This window comes from Theropithecus gelada, chromosome 14 (genome assembly GCF_003255815.1).
Source record: "Theropithecus gelada isolate Dixy chromosome 14, Tgel_1.0, whole genome shotgun sequence".
NCBI classification, from domain to species: domain Eukaryota; kingdom Metazoa; phylum Chordata; class Mammalia; order Primates; family Cercopithecidae; genus Theropithecus; species Theropithecus gelada.
The window spans coordinates 57,003,184-57,022,837 of NC_037682.1; the positions used below are offsets into that span (position 1 = coordinate 57,003,184).

Consider the following 19,654-nt stretch of genomic DNA (forward strand, 5'->3'; position numbering starts at 1 on the left):
CATGATTGTCATGCACCGCCACCAACCTAGAAACTAGCACCAGGGCCAGGAAAAAATGCTAAGGTTTGTGAATTTGGCTATGCCATTTTGTTGGCTTTGTGCTTTGGTTGTCATAATATGGCTGCTGAAGGTGTTGGGAATGTGTGAGAAGGTATATTAGTGATAATGCTCATGATGACGGGAGAAGATCCTGTGTTCCTGAGCAAAAACTAGATTTGATCAAATGCTATATTTACCAGTGCTGTTTATATTTTGTTACTTTAAAGGCAGCAATTTTATGAAGAAGATTGTAGTTTCATAGAGGCAAGTGGACCCCTACATTTTCTAGTGTTTGGTCATGTGAATTATACCAATCTATTTAGAAATAGTGGCTGTTTTCTATTAGAGAGTCTGTGATTCTTCAAAATCTTGTGATTTCATTGAACTCAAGACATTTGAGGAATGGGAAATGATTGCAGTATCCAGTTGGCATTAGCTGTTTGAATTTGAATACCCACACAGTCAGTCGTGCTATATTAACACTTGTTTTGAAAACGTGAATTTACTGCAACGCCATTGATATATTAGGAAGCAATTTGAGCATAAATGAATTTCATGTTTGCCTTATCCATGATTTTGTCAGCAAGAAACACCAAGTGAACACAGAATACAGCACACAGTTGAACCAAGCCCAGTAGGAACACACAAAACGGACACATGTACATACCTGGAATATCTACCAGCTACCTCAGTTCACCACAAGTTTTGAGCCACACCCACTCACATCTGGTGTCACACCTTTCCTTCTGATTTCAGATAACCTTCTTTCTGGCACCCATGATTAATTCAAAAGCTACAGTCTTTCAAATGTCTATGTCTATAAGTAAACTTCAGGTCTTTTTTTCAAGGTAAGGTGCCATATATTTATGTTTCCTAACCATTTAACATGTATAAAAATGCTATGATTTTTTATTAGGTTTCGTGTGTGTGTGTGTGTGTGTGTGTGTGTGTGTGACTGACAAAGATTTGGAGTTTTGTGTCCCTAGCTACATTTCCATTTCCCCCGTAAGTTCTTGTTTGTGCCATTTTTGCATAGTGTAGTGATTTTTAGGAATGTATTTCCTTCTAGTGAAATTGACTATATCTCTCTGAACAAATTTATGCTGGTCTTTTTTCCTTTTCATTTTAAGTTTATGTAGTGCATCTGATTTGCAATAGTTGAACAAACACACCCCTGCAAACAAATGAATGATGGAAATATTATTTTTCCTTTTGCTGCGGATAATTCATTGTACCAAGTTAGCTCAACATTTCTAGTTTTAAACCAACTTCTCTAGCTACTTATTGGCAGTTGGTTAGGCCTTCATGTGTCCTAGCAAATTGAGTGATTTTTCTAAGTTAAATTTTTGTGAAGGGCTGCAACTTGAGATAAGGTCCCAAATGCCTCATGTTGAACTCCTTTGGACTTCTCTAGACTTCTGTGACTTGAGGTTCATTACATTGCTAATTGTCTGTGTTTATTATTATATGAAGAAAGCCTTGCGCCAAGTTTGTGGCATGAAGTAAGTACGTAGGTATAAACAGCATGTGATTGAAAACCAATTATTTATTGTTTGGAAGTGAATTACTTGTTTTTTTTTTTTTTTTTAAAAAAAAAGCTTAGTCATCTTTTTTGAGGGTTTTTTCCTACTCCAGTGATGATTCAGGTTAAAGTAAAAATCTTTCATTGAATGCTGAAGTTCCTTTTTGAGATTCTCACATGATATACATGAATAAAGGAGTTACAAGTCTATAATTGCCTTCTTTACATCTGACTTATAATGCTTTCTTGTGCCCAGGTTCTGTTCCTTATTCTAGTTCACTTAGTAGTTGCACTAGGAATTATTTCTGTAAAAATATGAGAGATAGGAATGTATATTTTGACTTGAATATTTGTTTTAAGGTTTTCTTTGGGTAAGTACAGGTTTTTATTTCTGATTTTGGCACATAGGAATTCAGCTTTAAGTTGAAATTTAAGACTTCCTGCCTTCCTTCCTTCCTTCCTTCCTTCCTTCCTTCCTTCCTTCCTTCCTTCCTTCCTTCCTTCCTTCCTTCCTTCTCCCTCCTTCCCTCCCTTTCTTTTCTCCTCCTCCTCCTCCTCCCTCCTCTCTTCCCTCTCCCCTCTCCCCTCTTCCCTCTCCCCTCTCCCCTCTCCCCTCTCTCCTCTCCCCTCTCCTTTCTCCCTTCTCCCTTCTCTTCTCTTCTTTTTCTAGACAAGGTCCCCCTCTGTTGCCAAGGGGGAGTGCAGTGGCACAATCAAGGCTCACTGCAGCCTTGACCTCCCAGGCTCAAGTGATCCTCCTACCTCAGCCTCCCAAGTAGCTGGGACCACAAGCATGCACCATGATGGCCAGCTAATTTTTTGATTTTTTGTAGAGATGAGGTCTCACCATGTTGCCCAGGCTCAAGTGATCCTCCTGCTTTGGCCTCCCAAAGTGTTGGGATTACAGGCATGAGCCACCATGCCTGGTTTAAGATTTCTTTTAATTTTCTCTTTGAAAGAAAGTATCTTAGTCAATAGTAAGTGCATCTAGCAAAGAGGGGCATTACTATGGTGACACTAAAATCTGTTCTTCTCTTCTTCATTCATTCATTCTTCATAGAATAAATATTTGTTAGGTGCCTAATATGTGTTACATCATTTTAGGCTCCGGAGGATATAATGATGAGCAAAAATACAGTCTTTCCCCTCACAGTCTAGTGGGGAAAATAGACTTTAATTAATTAGTGACCAAAATATATGCTTATAAATTGTGATAAGTGTTATGAAGAAAGTGTACAAGTTCCTTTGAAAGAGAAAAACAAGGGGACCCAATTTGGATAAGTGATTTAAAAAAGGCCTTTCTGAAGAAGTGACATTTAAACTGAAGTCTACAGGATAAGGAGTTTACTGGAAGGGAAAGGGGGTGGAAGGATTTCCAGGCAGAGGCAAGAGGTTTTGTGATATCATTTTATAGTACTTATGACCTTTTTAGATGCTTATATAATTAGGTACTAGTCTATGAGCAAGACAGTTTATAGAGCTGTGTTACTGAAAAGATGCATATAAATTACATTTTTATAAATGAATTCCTGAATTCCTGCAGGCTTACATTATACTCACTGTGCTATATCATCTGCATTTGATTGATGTTCAGTTACTTCAATTACTGCTAGATTGATCTTTCTAAAGCACAACTTTGATGATGCTTTTTTCTGCTCAGAAATCTTTACCAGCTCCCCAATTACCCGATAAAATCCAGACTTCTTAGCCTCATGGTCAGGCCCTCCCTAACTGGCCCTAGTCTCAATATTCTATTTCAACTTTACTCCTATTTCTGAGGTACTCTCTTGGCCAACAGAACTTCTGGACAATCATGGGTGCTTTCTTATGTGCCCACCTTCACTTGCATTGCTTCTCTTTCCTTGCAATCTGTTCACCTTGTTCTTAGACTGCCCAAATCCCGCGTATATATCCAGGCCCATTTCAGATGTTAACATTTGATCTCAGTGTCTTCTCTGATCACCCCAGCTGGAAGTCACTTCTTTTTCTTCTGACTTCTTATGCCATTTTTATTTTTACTGTTCTTTAGGTACTTTTTCCCTTCTTGTTTTTAAAAAACTTATTATTATTATTATTATTATTGTTTTTTTTGAAACAGAGTCTCGCTCTGTCGCCCAGGCTGGAGTGCAGTGGCCGGATCTCAGCTCACTGCAAGCTCCGCCTCCCGGGTTTACGCCATTCTCCTGCCTCAGCCTCCCGAGTAGCTGGGACTACAGATGCCTGCCACCTCGCCTGGCTAAAAAAACTTATTATTTTTAATTGACATCATAATCGTATACATTTGTAGGGTAGAATGTGATGTTTTGATACATGCACACAGCATGGAGTGATTAAATCAAGCTAATTAACATATCCATCACCTCACTTTTTTGTGGTAAGATAATTAGAATTTACTTTCTTTATTATTTTTATTTTTTTTTTAAGATGGAGTCTCGCTCTATCACCCAGGCTGGAGTGCAATGGCTCAATCTGAGCTCACTGCAACCTCTGTCTTCCAGATTCAAGTGATTCTCCCACCTCAGCCTCCCAAGTAACTGGGATTACAGGCGCTCACCACCACACCCATCTGCTTTTTGTGTTTTTAGTAGAGATGGGGGTTTCGCCATGTTGCCCAGGCAGGTCTTGAACTCCTGAGCTCAGGCAATCCACTCACCTAGGCCTCCCAGTGTGCTAGGATTACAGGCAGGAGCCACAGCGACCAGTCAGTTTCTTAATTCTTTTTAAACGTGCAATATGCTATTATTGACTATAGTCACCCTGCTATGCAATAGATCTCAAAACATTCCTCTTGTCTACCCTTTGACCAGCAGTTCTCCATTCCTTCCCTCCTATTCCTCCCAGCCTCTGGTAATCATCATTCTACACTCTACTTCTATGAATTTGACTCTTTTAGGTTCTACATATAAGTAAGATTGTGTGGTGTTTGTCTTTTGTTTTCAAATGCCCAAGGGAGGTAAACAAGGCTGCCCAGATAATGATTCTCAAGGGCTATCTTGGTCTCCAACCCTGGCTGAAGAGAAAAAAGATCCCCTGTGGCCCTGTGGGAGAGAGGTCCTCTGTCTTTCTGCGCCTGGCTCATTTCACTTAATTTCACTTAATGTAATGTCCCCCAGGCTTATCCACAGTGTTGCAAATGACAGGATTTCCTTCTAAACAAGGCTAATAGTATTCCATTGTGTGTGTGTATATATATATATAACACATTTTTTATCCATTCATCTGTTGATGGGCACTGAGGTTGTTTTCACATCTTGGCTATTGAGAGTAATGTTGCAGTGAACGTGGGAGTGCAGATCTCCTTCTGACATACTGATTTTGGTACTTTGGGTGTGTACCCAGCAGTGGGATTGCTGAATCATATAGTAGTGATGTTTTTAGTTTTTTTGAGGAACCTCCATACCGTTTTTCGTAATAGCTGTACTAATTTACATCCCGACCAACAGTGTACAGGTGTTCCCTTTCTCTGCATCCTCACTAACACTTATCTTTCATCATTTTGATAACAGCCATTCTAACAGGTATGAGGTGATATCATCTCATAATGGTCTTAATTTGCATTTCTCTGATGATTAGTGATGTTGAACATTGTTTTCGTGAACTGGTTGGCTATTTGTACGTCTTTGTATAAATGTCCAGGTCATTCATGCTTTTTTTTTTGAGATGGAGTCTCACTCTGTCGCCCAGACTGGAGTGCAGTGGCATGATCTAGAATCACTGCATCCTCCACCTCCCAGATTCAAGCGATTCTCCTGCCTCAGCCTCCCCATTAGCTGGGAGAACAGGTGCATATCACCATGCCCAGCTAATTTTTTGTATTTTTAATAGAGATGGGGTTTCACTGTGTTAGCCAGGATGGTCTTGATCTCCTGACCTCGTGATCCACCCGCCTCGGCCTCCCAAAGTGCTTGGATTACAGGCGTGAGCCACCACACCCGGCCAATTCATTGATCAGGTTATTTGTTTTCTTGCTATTGAGTTGTTTGAGTTCCTTACATATTTTGGATATTAATCCTTTATCAGATACATTGTTTGTAAATGTTTTCTCTTACTCTGTGAGTTGTCCCTTCACTTTGTTAACCTGTTTCCTTCGCTCTGCAGAAGCTTTTTAGGTGGATGCCATTCCACTTGTCTATTTTTGCTTTTGTTGCCTGTGCCTTTGGGGTCATATCCAAAAAATCATTGCCTAGTCTAATGTCACGGAGCTTATCCTCTGTGTTTTCTTCTAGTTAGTTTTATAGTTTCAGATCTTATATATAAGTCTTTAATCCATTTGGAGTTGATTTTTATATATGGTATGAGATAAAAATGCAATTTCATTCTTCTGCATGTGGATATTCATTTTTTCCATCATCATTTATTAAATAGGGTGTCCATTTCCCGTTGTGTGTTCTTTGCACCTTTGTAAAAAAAAAAATTAGTTGACTATTAATGTGTGGGTTTCTGGGATTTCTGTCCTGTTCCATTGGTCAGTGTGTCTATTTTTATGCTAGTACCATGCTGTTTTGATTTTGATAGTCTTAAAATATATAGTCATATAGCGCATAACAACATTTTGGTCAATGATGGATCACATATATGGTGGTGGTCCCATATGATTATAATGGAGCTAAAGAATTCCTATTGTCTAGTGACATTGTAGGTGATGTGACATTGTAAGGCAACACATCACTCAGGTGTTTGTAGTGATGCTATTGTAAACAAACCTACTATTGCTTCTCGGCCTTTTGGCTAAGATCAAGTGTAACAAACCTATTGTACTTCCAGTTGTATAAAAGCATAGGACTTGTACTTATGTAAAGTATATAATACTAGATAATAATAAGCAATTATGTTACTCGTTTATATATTTACTTATATATGAGATATGTATACCATATATATATATATATATATATATTTTTTTTTTTTTTTTTTTTTTTGAGACAGAGTCTCCCTCTGTCACCCATGCTAGAGTATAGTGGCTTCATCGTAGCTTACTCTGCAGCCTTGAACTCCTAGATTCAAGTGATCCTCCTGCCTCAGCCTCCTGAGTATCTGGGACTATAAGTGTGTGCCACATACCTGGCTAATTTAAATTTTTTGTGTGTGTGTGGAGATAAGGTCTCACTGTATGGCCCAGGCAGCTCTTGAACTCCTGGGCTCGAGCGATCCTCCTGCCTTGGCCTCCTAAAGTGTTGGGATTATAGACATGAGCCATCACCCAGCCTTTGTTATGCTCTTTGTTATTTTAGAGTCTATTCTTTTCACTTATTAAAAAAGTTAACTGTTAAGCAGCCTCAGGCAGGTCCTTCAGGAGGTATCCAGAAGCAGGCATTTTTATCATAGGAGATAACAGCTCCATGCTTGTTATTGCCCCTGAAGACCTTCCAGAGGAACAAAATGTGGAGGAGGAAGACAGTGATACTGATGATCCTCATCCTGTGTAGATGTAGACTAATGTGTGTGTATGTGTCATAGTTTTTAACAAGAAAGTTTAAAAAGTAAAAAAAAATGAGTAAAAGAACTGAAAAATAGAGAAAAGCTTGTAGAGTAAGGATATAAAGAGATAAAATAGTTTTGTACAGCTGAACCTCTGTTTGTGTTTTAAGCTATGTGTTATTAAAAAGAAGCAAAAAGTTTAAAAAAAGGTAAAAAGTTTATGAAGTAGAAAAGTTACAGCAAGCAAGGTGATGTCAGCAAAATGACAGAATAGAAGATCCTCTGGCATCACTTTCCCTACAAAAATACAACTAGAAATGATTTAAAAACAAGAATACCATCCTGAATATACCAGAACTTGGAGGAGAAACTGAGAAACCCCATAGACTCACAGAATTGAGATAAGCGTTAAGAGAAAAGGTCATTTCAGTCTGTGCCACTTCCTTCCCCAAGCTGGCATAATGCCACTCACAGAGAATTTTTCTAGACCTATGGCTTATAGGGTGATAGGAGGGAATTGGAGGTAGGCATTCATTCTCGCCACTGGTCTGGAATCTTTGTGAGAAGCCTACTCGAGATGTACTCCATAGGAACCACTGGGAATATCAGGAGGGTTGTACCATCTGGGGGTGAATTGGGGGCACACAGAGGCACTGAGCACAGTGACTGGTGTGCAGATCTTGGTGGCTCTTTAGCTCTCCAATCAGCAGGGACACCATGTTGGAGAGACAGGCCAGGGGCATAGTGCTGCAAGGGCACAGTTCATGGAAAGGCTGGAATACCTAGCAGGATTTTCCACAAAGCCTAGGCGTTTGAATCAAGCCTTCCCCTGACCTAGAAATAACTAAAAGGCCGGGATTAAGTTCTGGTGCCCATTTATGTTTTTCCTAGATTAGGAAGCAATAACAGCACAGCAATATAGTTCTGGGGTAAAGTTTTAGTTCTTACGCTCACTACAAGTTCTGCGCAGAATGGGAAAAAATGACAAGCCGGAGTTTAAGTTCTGATATGAAGAAGTAAAGGTCCAACACCACCAAAGAACACCTGCAAAAACTAGTGGAGGCAGCTCTCTCCTTAAATGTGCAGTCATCAACAAAAAGACACAAGGATTGTGAAAACTCAGGAAAATATAATACCACCAAAAGATACTAACAGAGCTCTAGCAGTGTTCCCAGAAGCATTGCAGATCTATGAAATGTCTGACTAAGAATTCAGAATAAGGCCAGGCATGGTGGCTCATGCCTGTAATCATAGCATTTTGGGAGGCTGAGGTGTGCAGATCGCTTGAGGTCAGGAGTTCGAGACTAGTTTGGCCAACATGGTAAAACCCTGTCTCTACTAAAAGTACAAAAATTAGCCAGTTGTGGTAGTAGGCACCTATAGTCCCAGCTACTCAGGAGGCCGAGGCAGGAGAGTCACTTGAACCCAGGATGCAAAAGTTGCAGTGAGCCAAGATTGCACCACTACACACCAGCCTGGGTAATAGAACAAGACTCTGTCTCAAAAAAAAAAAAAAAAAAAAAAAAAAGCAGAATAACCCCCTTAAAGAAGTTCAGGGAGTCGTTTTGCCTGCTGCCATCCATGTAAACTATGACTTGTTCTTTCTTGCCTTCTGCCATGATTGGGAGACCTCCCTAGCCATATAGAGCTGTGAGTCTGCTAAACCTCTTTTTCTTCCAGTCTTGGGTATGTCTTTATCAGCAGTGTGAACACTTACACTGTAAATTGGTACCAGTAGATTGTGGTGCTGCCGTAAATACCCAAAAATGTGGAAGTGACTTTGGAACTGGGTAATAGGCAGGGGTTGGAACAGTTTGGAGGGCTCAGAAGAAGACAGGAAGTGTGGAAAAGTTTGGAATTTCCTAGAGATTTGTTGAATGGCTTTGCCCAAAATGCTGAAAGTGATATGGACAACTAAGTCCAGGCTGAGGTGGTTTCAGATGGAAATGAGGAACTTGTTGGGAACTGGGGCAAAGGTGACTCTTGTTATGTTTTAGAAAAGAGACCAGTGACGTTTTTCACCTGCCTTAGAGATGTGTGGAACTTTGAACTTCAGAGAGATGATTTAGAGTATCTGGTGGAAGAAATTTCTAAGCAGCAAAGCACCTAGGTGACTTGGGTGCTGTTAAAGGTATTCAGTTTTATAAGGGAAACAAAGCATGAAAGTTCAGAAAATTTGCAGCCTGACAATGCAAGAAAATCCTGGTTGAGTGTGGTGGCTCATGCCTGTAATCCTAGCACTTTGGGAGGCTGAGGCGGGTAGATCACAAGGTCAGGAGTTTGAGACCAACCTGGCTAGTATATTAGTAGAAGGAAAGAAAAATAATAAAGATCAGAGCAGAAATAAATGAATTTGAGGCTAAAAAAAATTACAAAAGATCACCCTGAAACTATTGCTATTTTAAATTACATATTCTGGGACCTTATTATTATGTAGAGTTTCAAACAAAAGTATTTTTGCAAGAAGAATTATTACTATCATCAAATAATATTTCTTCAAAATTGTTACAACAATTGTTTGTTCATTAATTGTATAGTTATATAAAACTTTCGCAGAAGATGCTGATATATCACTGAAAGCCATGATTCGTTCAGAGTGATATTTGTAATTACGGAAATACAAAGTACAAAGTTAGTATTTGACATTTATTTGAAATCATGTTACAGAAACACTGACTTTTGTTTTAAGTAAAGATAAGCTGACTTAAAAAATCAATGAATTTAAAAGTTGTCTTTTTTTAAAATCTGAAAATCAATAAATCTTTGGCTAGACTAAGAAAAAAGAGAGAAGACCCAAATAAATAAAATCAGAGATGAAAACATTACAGCTGGTAACCACAGAAATACAAAGGATCATTATAGAATCTCACGAACAACTATATACCAACAAATTGAAAAACTTAGAAGAAATGAATAAATTCCTATATACATAACATATAAGAATTGAACCATGAAGAAACAGAAAACCTGAACAGACTAATAGTGATTTATGAGATTGAAGCAACAATCAGAAGTTTCCCAATAAAGCTCAGGACCCAATGTCTTCACTATTGAATTCTCACGAATGGGTAAAGAAAAGCTAATATCATTTGTATTCAAACTGTTTCAGAAAATTGAGGAGGGAATAGTCCAAACTCATTCTACAAGGCTAGCATCACTCTCACACCAAAACCAGGCAAAGCCACAACAGAAAGGAAAAAAAAGAAAAGAAAAGAAAAGAAAACTACAGGCCAATATCCCTGTTGAACATAGATGCAGAAATCTTCAATGAAACACTAGCAAATTCAACAACACGCTGAAAAGATCATTTACCACAATCAAGTGTGATTTACACCAGGGATGCAAGGATGTTTCATCATATGTAAATTAATGTGACATATCTGATTAACAGAATCAAGAACAAAAATTATATGGTCATTTCAGTAGATACTGAAAAAGTATTCATATATGGTCATTTCAATAGATACTGAAAAAGTATTCAATAAAACTTAACATCCCGTCATAATAAAAACTCTGAACAAACTGAGTATAGAAGGAACATACCTGAAATCAATAGAGACCATATATGACCACACCACAGCTAACAATTTGTCTATCAGTTCTAACCCTTTTTTGGTGGAGTCTTTAGGTTTTCCTAAATATAAGATCATGTCATCTGTGAAAAAGGATAAATTGGCTTTCTCCTTTCCAATCTGGATGTCCTTTATACAAAACCAGCATGCAAAAATCAGCAGTATTTTTATACACCAACAGTGAACAATCTGAGAAATTAAGAAAATAATCTCATTTACAATAGCTACAAAAATATAAAACACCTAGGAATAAATTTAACCAAAAAATAAGACACCTAGGAAAAAATTTAACCAAAGAAGTAAAATATTTCTGTAATGAAAATGATAAAATATGAAGAAAGAAATCAAAGAGAACACAAACAAATGGAAAGATGTCCCATGATCATGTATTGGGAGAATTAATATTGTTGAAGTGTTCATACTACCCAAAGTGATCTACAGATTCAATGCAATCCCTCCCAAAATACCAATGACATTCTTTACAGAATAGAAATTTTTTTTTAAAATTTGTGTGGACCCACAAAAGACTGAATAGCCAAAAGAATTGTGAGCAAAAATAACGCAGTTGAGGGCATCACAATTTTTGACTTCAAAATATGTTATAAAACTATAGTAACCAGAACAGCATTGTACTGGCATAAAAATAGACACACAGACCAATGGAACAGAATAGATAACTCAGAAATAAATCCATACATTTATAGCCAACTTATTTTCAACAAATGTTCCAGAAACATGCATTGTGGAAAGGACAGCCTCTCTAATACATGATACTGGGGAAACTGTATATCCATATGCAGAAGAAGGAAACTAGATCCCTATCTCTCACCATATCCAAAAACAAAATAAATGCATTGAAGGTTTAAATGTAAGACTTGAAATCATGAAACTGCTAGAGGAAAACATTGGGGAAATACTTGAGGACATTGGTCTGGGTAAATTTTTTTTTTTTTTTTTTTTTTTGTGGTATACTTTAAGTTCTAGGGTACATATGCACAGCGTGCAGGTTTGTTACATACGTATGCATGTGCCATGTTGGTGTGCTGCACCCATTAACTCGTCATTTACATTAGGTGTATCTCCTAATGCTATCCCTTCTACCTCTCCCCACCCCAAACAGGCCCCGGTGTGTGATGTTCCCTTTCCTGTGTCCAAGTGTTCTTATTGTTCAGTTCCCACCTATGAGTGAGAACATGTGGTGTTTGGTTTCCTGTTCTTGTGATAGTTTGCTGAGAATGATGGTTTACAGCTTCATCCATGTCCCTACAAAGGACACGGACTCATCCTTTTTTATGGCTACATAGTATTCCATGGTGTATATGTGGGTCTAGGCAAAGATTTTTTTTGGATAAGACCCCAAAAGCACAGGCAACAAAAGCGAAAATAGACAAATGGGATTACATCAAGTTAAAAAGCTTTTGCACAGCAAAGGAAACAATTAACAGAGTGAAGCAACAACCTACAGAATGGAAGAAAATATTTACAAACTCTCCATCCACAAGGAATTCATTACCAGAATAGATAAGGAACTCAAACAATTCAATAGCAAAATAATGAATAATCTGATTTTAAAAATGAGCAAATGACCTGAATAGCTTCTCAGAAGAAGACATACAGGGCTAGGTGCAGTGGCTAATACCTGTAATCCCATCACTTTGGGAGGCTGCAGCGGGCGGATCACCTGAGGTCAGGAGTTCGAGACCAGCCTGGTCAACGTGGTGAAACCTTGCCTCTAAGAAAAATACAAAATTAGTTACGCATTGTGGCGCATGCCTGTAGTCCCAGCTACTAGGGAGGCTGAGGCAGGAGAATCACTTGAACCTGGGAGGCGGAGGTTGCAGTGAGCTGAGATTGCGCAACAAGAGCGAAACTCCGTCTCAGAAGAAACAAACAGCAACAAAAAAGAAGACATAAAAATGGCCAACTCTATATGAAAAAATTCTTATCACTAATCATAAGGGAAATGCAAATCAAAACCACAATGTGGTATTTTGCATCAGTTAAAATGGCTATTCTCCAAAAGGAAAAGTAACAGATGCTAGTGAGGATGTGAAGAAAGGGAGAAGCTAGTGCACTGTTGGTAGGAATTTGAATTAGTACATCCATTATGGAAACATTATGGAGGTTCCTCAGAAAATTAAAAATAGTCTACTGTATGATCCAGCAATCCCACTGCTGGATATTTATCCAAAAGAAAAGAAATCAGTATATCAAAGGGATACCTGCATTCCCATGTTTGTTGCAGCACTATTCACAATAGCCAAGATATGGAATCAACCTAAGTGCCCACCAGTGGATGAATGGATAAAGAAAATGTGGTAAATATACACAGCGGAATGTTATTCAGCCATAAATGACAATGAAATCCTGTCATTTGCAGCAACTTGGGGGGAACTGGAGATCATTATCTTAAATAAGCCGGGCACAGAAAGACAAATATTGCATGATTTCACTCACGTGGGGGATAAACAAGTTAATGCCATAGAGGTAGAGAGTGGACTGATGGTTCCAAGGAGCTGAGAAGGGTAAGGTAGTGGGGATGAAGAGAGGTTGGTTAGTGAGTACAAAAATATAGTTAGATAGAAGGAATAAGTTCTAGGGTTTGATAGCACAGTAGCGTGACTATAGTTAACAGTAATTTATTTTATATTTCAAAATAGCTAGAAGACAAGATTTGGAATGTTTCCAGCATAAATAAATGATAAATGTTTGAGGTAATGGATAGCCTAATTACCCTGATTTGATCATTACATGTGTGAATGTATCAAAATCTCACAGGTACCTCATAAATATGTGCAATTCTCATATATCAATAAAAAGTTACAGTAAGCTAGAGTTAATTATTGAAGAAAGAAAAAGTTTTAAAAATAAATTTAGTGTAGCCTAAGTGTACAAGTATTTGTAAAGTGTACAGTAGTATGCAGTAATGACCTGTGCCTTCACTTTCACTCCCCACTGACTCACTGTTCTACCCAGAGTATCTTCCTGTCCTGCAAGCTGCATTCGTGGTAAGCGCCCTATACAGGTGTATCATTTAAAAAATATTTTATCTGTGTTTTTACTGTACTTTTTCTATGTTTAGATACACAAATACCATTGTGTTACAATTGCCTACAATATTTAATACAGTAAAATGCTATACAGGTTTGTAGCCTGGGAACAAGAGGCTACACCACATAGCCTGTGTGTGTAGTAGGTTGGACCATCTAGGTTTGTGTAAGCGCACTCTATGGTGTTTGCACAATGATAAATTACCCATTGACACATTTCTCAAATGTATTCCCATTGTTAAGCAACACATGACTGTATTTTGAAATTAGGAGGTGTGAGACCTCTAGCTTTGTTCTTTTTGCTCAAGATTGTGTTGGTCATTCATCTCTCTTCTTGTTTTGAAGTTATTTCTAGGCATGTCTTACCTTCCTAACTAGACCTTTATGTTTCTTGAGACCAAAGCCTGTGAAGGATGAGTCTGCTTCTTTCACGGTGCCTAATACAGTCCCTTGCACATGGTAGGCTCTTAATAAAAATTTCTTAAGCTAATTTATAAGTTAATTGTTGGTGGCTAGATTGCCCTGAAAGAGTACTTAGTAATCTTTAAACAAACACATCAGGGGACTGATATGCATATAAATACTTTGTAACATTAGTAATCTTAAATTTGTATTTTCCTTCAAAGGTATACTACTAGATTGGGGTATTTGTATTTTGTTTTGCCCAATTTAGTGACACTGATTCACAGAGATTATTTTAGATTCATAAATGGTGCTGTCATTTCTATTTTTGCCTCTCTTTTAAAGGTTTGCATGCTCATTTAGCTGTAAAAAAGGATGAAAAGAACAATCAGCACCCTCACTGGTTGTTGATTCCCAGTAGAAAGATATAGATTTGAAAGCATGTCTAGGTAATGTATTTATTTTGATTGTTTTGGGTTTTCCTAGTGCATGTGGCTTCAGATGAGGTTGGAATAACCCCACAAAGAATTTCCTTATTCATTGGTTCATTTGGACTTACACTTCTGGTAGATAGCTTCCTATTTGTAAGTTTTTATTTAAAACCATTTCCCTTTGAGAAGTTGTGCCCTTCACTTCTCTCTGAATAAACATTTGAAAAGCTTTTGGATTGCTCTTCAATCTATGACTGTAAGTAGGACCATGTCATGGTTTTAGCTGATGCAGTTTTTAGAACATTTCTTATTGGAATAACATTATCTCAGGGCAATATTTAAATATAAGAGGGAGTGATCTATTTCTCATAGAAACATTTGTCTCTAAGGACAACTAAAACAAAGTACAGTAGCAGAATAATGTATAAACATTTGTAATTGACTTAGTATTTGTAATTTATCTGACATTATTATTTTGGCTAGAAGCATTTTAAAAATAAGTCTCTTTTAGTTATATTGTTTTCCCCCATGCATAAGTGGTAGGTTCTTTAAAGGGAAGTAGTTTGGGAATTCCATATGTTTATGATTAACTATTCTTCTTAAATTTTAACCCTGGAATAATATATGGTTCTATAGAAAACAATGAGTATATGTCAATTATCAGAGGCTCTATTTCTTTGAATATATAGTTGACTTCTCTTACAAAATTATTATGTAGATAGTAAAACAATTAAAAAATTTAAAAAACTATAAAGAAAAAATAAAATTTACTCATAATTTTCTTTTGAGAAACAATCATTCTTCTAAGTATTTGTTAATAAAATCAATCTGTAGCTACATGAAGTTAAGGATCCATGTACATATATGTATTTATATATGTATATGTATATTATATATGTATATTTATATGTATTTATATACATGCATATATATAAAAATATATATAATTTCCATTTGGGATAGTTTTTCATATTAGATTAAATTGGGAATGCCAGAATCTTGTAAGTGGGAGTTGAACAATGAGAACACATGGACACAGGGAGGGGAGCATCACACACCAGGGCCTTTTAGGGGATGGGGGTCTGTGGGAAGGATAACATTAGGAGAAATACCTAATGTAGTTGACGGGTTGATGGGTACAGCAAACCACCATGGCACATGTATACCTATGTAACAAACCTGCACATTCTGCACAGTATCCATAACTTAAAGTATAAAAAAAAAAAAAAAGAAAAAAATCGTTTAGTATTATTTTGAACTGGCAATTGTGAATTACTATTTAAAAAAATCACATGGACATTTTAACCTTTTCTAGTTGCATTTTTCGCACGAGTGTTTTCTTTTATATTTTTAATGTTTGTGGGTACATAGTAAGTGTATATATTTATGGGGTACATGAGATATTTTGATACATGCATGCAATGTGTAATACCTCATGGAGAATGGGGTATCCATCCCCTCAAGTATTTATCCTTTGTATTACAGATAATCTAATTACACTTTTAGTTATTTTAAAATGTACAATTAAGTTATTATTGACTATAGTCACCCTGTTGTGCTATCAAATAGTAGGTCTTATTCATTCTTTCCATTTTTTTATGTACCCATTAACTATTCCCATCTTCCCCCTACCACCCACAACCCTTCCCACCCTCTGGTAGCCATCCTTCTACTTTCTATGTCCATGAGTTCAATTGTTTTGATTTTTAGATACCACAGATAAATGAGAACATGTGATATTTGTCTTTCTGTGCCTGGTTTATTTCACTTAACATCATAATCCCCAGTTCCATCCATGTTGTTGCAAATTACAGAATCACAATGAGTATTTTCTAAAGAGTATTTAAATTTTGTTTGATCTTGACTTGTAAATTTGAAATAACTTGGTTTATGAACAAATGTGGCCAAATAAAATAATAGTGTTTTTTTTTTTTTTTTTTTTGAGACGGAGTCTTGCTCTCTCGCCCAGGCTGGAGCAAATAAAATAATAGTGTTTTAATTCCCATAGTTAAAAATATATTTTTGAACTCTTAATCACTGAAGAAATTTGAAATGTTTGAGTGACAATTAAATGGTGAATATGTGTCCCTCTTTTAGATTCCTTGGAAAACTATATCACAGGGCAAGATCCTTAATGCACGAGTGATTTTTCATCTCTTTAGTCAGATTTGCCACCCTAGGGAAATCTAATGAATGACTAGATAAATATTTTGAGAACAAAACAGAGTCTGCATTGGGCGGCATCACATTGATGGAGTAGTAAGAAGCTATAAAAAGTGAAAACCAGGCCAGGCGCAGTGGCTCATGTCTGTAGTCCGAGCACTTAGGGAGGCTGAGGCGTGTGGATTGCTTGAGTCCAGGAGTTCAAGACCAGCCTGGGCAACATGGCGAAACACTATTTCTACAAAAAATACAAAAATTAGCTGGGTGTGGTGGTGTGTACCTGTAGTCCCAGCTACTCAGGAGACTAAGGTGGGAGGATCACTTGAGCCTGGGGAGGCAGAAGTTGCAGTGAGCCAAGGTCGTATCACTGTACTCCAGCCTGGGTGACACTTAAAAAAATAAAAGTGAAAACTAAATCTTTTCATTTATTAAAATTCATTAATTCATTTGGCAGTATTTTTACATCATTCAAGCATATTTGATCATGTGCTTGCTATTATTTTAAAAAGGTCAGTATTTCTCAGTGTTGGCCCTATTGACATTTTGGAGTGGGTGATTCTTGTGGTGCAGCCGTACGCATTTTAGATGTTTTGCAGCATCCTTGGTTTCTTACCTTCTAGATACCAGTAGCACTCGCCTAGTTGTGACAATTAAAAATGTCCCCAGACATTGTCAGCCATCCTCTGGGAGGCAAAATCTCTTCCGTTGAGAACCACTGTTTTAGATGACAAACATTTTAAAAGCAATATTTTTGAAATGTATTTTGTGTTGTTTCCCTATTTCAGATTTGTACATGTTCCATGTGATTTTTCTCTGTCAGTATTTCCTGGGCAGTGCGCTATCAAAATTGAGTTAGGTTTCATGAAGACATACGGAACTAGCCACATTTATCATAGAAATATTGAAATAAAACCCTTATATTTTAAAACTAATAGTTGATTTAATCGTGATTCTGTAACATTTATGACATCCTGAATCAAAGAACCTACTATTTCTTGATCTTTTGAAAAGTACTTTGTACCTGTGAGCAAATTCTTACAAAGAAACCTTCTAACGCTTATTTTTCCTCCTTTAAAAATGATCCTATTCATCTTTTGTTTTAAAGGCTCTGTAACTTATTGGTACTGCATAAAAATTCCATTATTATAGAGACTGTTCCCTTTGCTTCTCTGCTGCATCTTCTTCTGAAGTTATGAGAGATGTGAAACATAGTCTGAAAATTCATTCAAAGCTTTAAAACTTATTATATCCAGGAGAGACAGATTTAAGATTGCTGAGGTTTCTGGTTGAAATACTTCAAGCAGAAATCCATACTCCATTAGATTCTCTAACATTGTGACCTTAATTTCTCAGATATTTTGCTCTTTAAATTGAAAGTAGTATTTTAATATAATTTAAGTCTTTTGGAGAGGTTTGTAGTACCACAGATACAAGTTGTGAAACATTTGAACAAATGAAAAGTAAAATAGCAACGAATTTAGGACTGTATAGTTTTATATTTTTTAAATTTCAAAATATATAGTGATATAAAGATATGTATGGAGCATACTTTATGCACTGGAGTTGAGGGAAAAGCTATTTAGTAAGGAGTTGTTCATACTGTACTTCAACAGAATTTCTTTCATTGGCTATTTTTCTTGGCATTTCCTAAAGAGTTTCTGATTAGGAGTGGTTGTTAAGTGCTCCGAAGTTAGAAAATTTACTTTGTATAAAACCGTGGTCTGGGTGAAATGAAAATCCACCTGGACAATAGCTACTGAGTTATCTTGCTTCAACAGATAAAGCAGGAAATGTAAAATTGTAAAACTGTATTATAGTACTGAGTCACGAAACTGAGAACTATTTTTTAAAAAACCTCTATGGAAAAGGAGAGATGAAAAGCCTCTTGTTCTTTTATTAGTAAATTAGGTCAGTTTTAAAATAATATGTTCATTGAAATGTACACGTTTCTCAAGTAATGATATAATTTAATTCAATTCATATTTTAAAAGGCATAATATCTGAACTGAATTCTTTACAGGTCCTTAATTGCTTCATCTATTTTCCATTGTAAAATGTTGTTTCAAACCTAAATTTAAAAAAATGTATTATGTATATTTGAGGTTTACAACATAATGTTATGAGATATATATAAATCGGTAGTATAGTGAAGCTGATTCACATATCTCATCTCACGTAATTACTTTTTCATGACAAGAGCAACTAAAATTTAGTTATTTAACTGAAATATCTAATACAATACAATTTGATTAACTTTAGTCATCGTGTTGTATATTATCTCTAACTTGTTCACCCTACATATCTGGTATTTTGTATCCTTTGATCTACATCTCTTCATTTCCTCTCCCACCCCCTGCCCATCCATGGTAGCTGCTGTTTTGTGCTCTGGTATTTGAGCTCTTTTCTTTTTAAATATTCCATGTATAAGTGAGAGCCTGTGATATTTTTCTTTCTGTGTCTGGCTTTTTTCACTTAGCCTAATATCCGCTAGGTTTGTGTTGTAGCAAATGGCAGGATCTCCTTGCCTTTTAAGGTTGAATAATATTCCTGTGTGTATATGCTTGTGTGTATACACACCACTATTTCTTTTTAAAAATTTATTTGTCTTTTTTTTAAAGACTGGGTCTTGCTCGTCACCCAGGCTAGAGTGCAGTGGTGTGATCAGAGCTCATTCAAACTCCTGGACTTAGGGGATCCTCCCACCTCAGCCTCCTGAAAAACTAGAACTACAGGTACACTCCGTCACACCTGGATAATTACAATTTTTTTTTTTTTTTTTTTTTTGTAGAGACTGGGTATCACTATGTTGTTTGCCTGGTCTCAAACTTCTAGACTTAAACGATCCTCCCACCTTGGCTTCTCAAACCACTGGGATTCCAGGCATGAGCTACCACACCTGGCCAACAGTTTCTTTATCCAGTCCTTTGCTGACAGACCTTTACGTTGTTTTCATGTCTTGGCTATTGTGAATAATGCGGTAATCAACATGAGAGTGCATATATATTTATGAGGTGAACCAAAGGTCTTCCCCTTTGAGTATACACCCAGAAGAGGGAT

General features: G+C 36.9%; 1 protein-coding gene and 1 non-coding gene across 13 annotated transcripts in view; one reads left to right on the plus strand and one right to left on the minus strand.

Moving 5' to 3' along the window:
- STK33 (serine/threonine kinase 33) overlaps positions 1 to 19,654 on the plus strand; it is a 218,642-nt gene that overhangs the window by 44,211 nt on the left and 154,777 nt on the right. The window lies entirely within an intron of this gene.
- On the minus strand, positions 4,500 to 4,615 carry LOC112607497. Its single transcript, XR_003115838.1, has one exon.